We start from the raw sequence: 5,194 nt of genomic DNA on the forward strand, positions 1-5,194 counted from the left end.
ATGCGATTCATTGTAGGCCTATTTTATCCAAGAAATATTGAATAAATGCCAGGTGCATTCGCATCATGTATGCAGCATTGGAACGAGCATTTTGCAACAACATACAAAAATACACACACATATATATATATATAAATAAAATTGGTGCTGGTTCTTTGTGTGTTTCTGTTTGTTTGAAGGTGTATAGTCAAATGAGTGAGACAGGAACATCTAGTAGTAGTTAGAGGTCGGCCGATTATCATTTTTCAACGCCGGTACCGATTATTGGAGGACCAAAAAAAGCCGATACCGATTAATAGGACAATTTTTAAATATATATTTGTAATAATGACAATTACAACAATACTGAATGAACAATGAACACTTTTATTTTAACTTAATACAATACATAAATAAAATCTATTTGGTCTCAAATAAATAATGAGACATGTTCAATTTGGTTTAAATAATGCAAAAACACTGTTGGAGAATTAAAAGTGCAATATGTGCCATGTAAAAAAGCTAACGTTTAAGTTCCTTACACAGAACATGAGAAGATATGAAAGCTGGTGGTTCCTTTTAACATGAGTCTTCAATATTCCCAGTTAAGAAGATTTAGGTTGTAGTTATTATAGGAATTATGACGCGTCGACTATTTCTCTCTATACGATTTGTATTTCATATACCTTTGACTATTGGATGTTCTTATAGGCACTATAGTATTGCCAGCCTAATCTCTTTATGCTTGAAGTCATAAACAGCGCTGTGCTTCAAGCATTGCTAAGAGCTGCTGGCAAATGCAGTAAAGTGCTGTTTGAATGAATGCTTATGAGACTGCTGCTGCCTACCACCGCTCAGTCAGACTGCTCTATCAAATATCAAACCATAGACTTAATTATAATAAACATACCAAAATACGAGCCTTTGGTCATTAATATGGTAAAATCCAGAAACTATAATTTAGAAAACAAAACGTTTATTCTTTCAGTAAAATACGGAACCGTTCCGTATTTGATCAAATGGGTGGCAACCCCAAGTCTAAATATTGCTGTTACAATGCACAACCTTCAATATTATGTCATAATTATGTAAAATTCTGGCAAATTAATTACGGTCTTTGTTAGCAAGAAATGGTCTTCACACAGTTCGCAACGAGCCAGGCGGCCCAAACTGCTGCATATACCCTGACTCTGCTTGCACTAAGCGCAAGAGAAGTGACACAATTTCCCTAGTTAGTATTGCCAGCTAACATGTGTTTCTTTTAACTAAATATGCATGTTTAAAAAAATATACTTCTGTGTATTGATTTTAAGGAAGGCATTGATGTTCATGGTTAGGTACATTTGTGCAACGATTGTGCTTTTTTCCCAAATGTGCTTTTGTTAAATCATCACCCATTTGGCGAAGTTGAAGTAGGCTGTGATTCGATGATAAATTAACAGGCACCACTTTGATTATATGCAACGCAGGACAAGCTAGATAACCGAGTAATATCATCAACCATGTGTAGTTAATTAGTGAATATGTGAAGATTGTATTTTATAAGATAAGTTTAATGCTAGTTAGCAACTTACCTTGGCTCCTTGCAGCCACAAGGTCCTTATGATGCTGCACTTGCATTAACAGGTGGTCAGCCTGCCACGCAGTCTCCTCGTGGATTGCAATGTAATCAGCCATAATCAACATCCAAAAAGGCAGATTAGTGATTGTTATGAAAACTTGAAATTGGCCCTAATTAAATCGGCCATGCCGATTAATCGGTCGACCTCTGGTAGTAGTTGACTTAAACAATCCTCTATGGTGAGATATCACATCAATTCTTCTGACTCCTGATTTCATGGGCTTGACCAACAAGTAAAAAAACTCTCCAGAGGGGAGCAGGCTCCTCCAGGGAAAGGTTGGCCAAGTCGACCCCGTAGGCCAGAGAGTTGTGAAGGATGTAGGCTAGGACAGAAAACGCTCCTCCACTGCCCTCTAGAGGAAAAAGTGAAGTGAACAAAATGACAAAACATTATTGCTCTTACAATTTCTACAATACTAAACATAAATACTAAGCCTTTTTGTTGGAATGCCCATTTAAAAATGTGTCAAACATGGTAGTCATGGTAAAGGGGTGAGTTTAGTTTTCATCTGCTCATCATGTCACAGACAGTCAGACTCAACCAGGGCTTGCTGGCAGTGAAGGATGTGGAAGTCGATGTGCATGCAAGCAGCCAACAGCAGGTGCTCATGGGTAGGATGCCACTTCAGTCTCCACACTCCTTCACCCAGGGCACTCGGACTTAGAGGCTGGCACATGTTTCTCTCATCCCATAGGAGCACCTGCTCATCATAGCTACAGGAGAAATAATCCCCATTATTCACTGGAGTGATCCTATGGCCCATACGATCACTCCAGTGAATAATGGGAATTCTCTCTCTCCTACAGCTATAACGAGCAACCTAAGGGCTTGACATCAATTTGTCCATCTCATCGGGTGTCCCAAATGGCAACATATTCTCTCTCTACTTTTGTAGTGCACCATACTATGGTAGTTGTCTAATTTAGTGCACTATGAAGGGAATAGAGTTCCATTTGGGACGTAACACTTTATGTTGACAGACTGACTGATCATGTAGATGGGAGCGTGATGAACACAAGGGTTATATTACAATGGTGAAAATAAAAGGCATTACTCAAATAGTGAAATCAATCTTAATTTACCTGCCTGTGGCTAGAATGCGCTCCCAACGTGGGCTACTGTGTATACTGCATACACTTAGCGAGTGCCTTCAGCAGAAAGATTTTTTTTATTTGTGCACCTACTTACTTTGCCATGGGTATTACAAATGCATTTTGACTCCTTATTATCCCTCGCCTCTTGCAAGTGAACGTGGGGGAAGAGGAACCCATCCTAAGATTCCAGCCCTCAAGTTTGCAGTCATCCCCGCCTGCCAGGTGCATTCCATCAGATGACAGACACACACACACACACACACACACACACACACACACACACACACACACACACACACACACACACACACACACACACACACGAGAAGCTGGTCAATTTTTTTTTATTAATCTGCAAGTATGCAGACAACAGTAAATATAAGGTCACCAATTGAACTCGTTGCTATGGAAGATAAAACCAATAGTTAACTGAACAGCTTCTACCCCAAGTCATAAACCTTCTAAATATTTAGTTAAGTAGTTAACCAAATAGCTATCCAGACTATCTGCATTGACCCTTTTTGCACAACATTGTTGGACTCATCACATACGCTGCTGCTACTGTGTATTATCTGTCCTGTTGCCTAGTCACTTTACCCCTACATATGTACATATATATGTACCTCTAACCCTAGGAAGCTCTTTGCTACCTTCTCCTCCCTCCTGAATCCTCCTCCCCCTCCCCCCCCCCCTCCTCCCTCTCTGCGGATGACTTCGTCAACCATTTTGAAAAGAAGGTTGACGATATCCGATCCTCGTTTGCTAAGTCAAACGACACCGCTGGTCCTGCTCACACTGCCCTACCCTGTGCTTTGACCTCTTTCTCCCCTCTCTCTCCAGATGAAATCTCGCGTCTTGTGACGGCCGGCCGCCCAACAACCTGCCCACTTGACCCTATCCCCTCCTCTCTTCTCCAGACCATTTCCGGAGACCTTCTCCCCTACCTCACCTCGCTCATCAACTCATCCTTGACCGCTGGCTACGTCCCTTCCGTCTTCAAGAGAGCGAGAGTTGCACCCCTTCTGAAAAAACCTACACTTGATCCCTCCGATGTCAATAACTACAGACCAGTATCCCTTCTTTCTTTTCTCTCCAAAACTCTTGAACGTGCCGTCCTTGGCCAGCTCTCCTGCTATCTCTCTCAGAATGACCTTCTTGATCCTAATCAGTTAGTTGAATGCCCAGTCTTGAAACCTGAGACTGCTCTTCTCTGTGTCACGGAGGCTCTCCGCACTGCTAAAGCTAACTCTCTCTCCTCTGCTCTCATCCTTCTAGACCTATCTGCTGCCTTTGATACTGTGAACCATCAGATCCTCCTCTCCACCCTCTCCGAGTTGGGCATCTCCGGCGCGGCCCACGCTTGGATTGCGTCCTACCTGACAGGTCGCTCCTACCAGGTGGCGTGGCGAGAATCTGTCTCCGCACCATGCGCTCTCACCACTGGTGTCCCCCAGGGCTCTGTTCTAGGCCCTCTCCTATTCTCGCTATACACCAAGTCACTTGGCTCTGTCATATCCTCACACGGTCTCTCCTATCATTGCTATGCAGACGACACACAATTAATCTTCTCCTTTCCCCCTTCTGATAACCAGGCGGCGAATCGCATCTCTGCATGTCTGTCAGACATATCAGTGTGGATGACGGATCACCACCTCCAGCTGAACCTCGGCAAGACGGAGCTGCTCTTCCTCCCGGGGAAGGACTGCCCGTTCCATGATCTCGCCATCACGGTTGACAACTCCCTTGTGTCCTCCTCCCAGAGTGCTAAGAACCTTGGCGTGATCCTGGACAACACCCTGTCGTTCTCCACTAACATCAAGGCGGTGACCCGATCCTGTAGGTTCATGCTCTACAACATTCGCAGAGTACGACCCTGCCTCACACAGGAAGCGGCGCAGGTCCTAATCCAGGCACTTGTCATCTCCCGTCTGGATTACTGCAACTCGCTGTTGGCTGGGCTCCCTGCCTGTGCCATTAAACCCCTACAACTCATCCAGAACGCCGCAGCCCGTCTGGTGTTCAACCTTCCCAAGTTCTCTCACGTCACCCCGCTCCTCCGCTCTCTCCACTGGCTTCCAGTTGAAGCTCGCATCCGCTACAAGACCATGGTGATTGCCTACGGAGCTGTGAAGGGAACGGCACCTCCATACCTTCAGGCTCTGATCAGGCCCTACACCCAAACAAGGGCACTGCGTTCATCCACCTCTGGCCTGCTGGCCCCCCTACCTCTGAGGAAGCACAGTTCCCGCTCAGCCCAGTCAAAACTGTTCGCTGCTCTGGCACCCCAATGGTGGAACAAGCTCCCTCACGACGCCAGGACAGCGGAGTCAATCACCACCTTCCGGAGACACCTGAAACCCCACCTCTTTAAGGAATACCTAGGATAGGATAAAGTAATCCTTCTAACCCCCCCTTAAAAGATTTAGATGCACTATTGTAAAGTGGTTGTTCCACTGGATATCATAAGGTGAATGCACCAATTTGTAAGTCACTCTGGAT

Source organism: Salmo salar, chromosome ssa20 (genome assembly GCF_905237065.1).
Source record: "Salmo salar chromosome ssa20, Ssal_v3.1, whole genome shotgun sequence".
In the NCBI taxonomy this organism is placed as follows: Eukaryota; Metazoa; Chordata; class Actinopteri; order Salmoniformes; family Salmonidae; genus Salmo; species Salmo salar.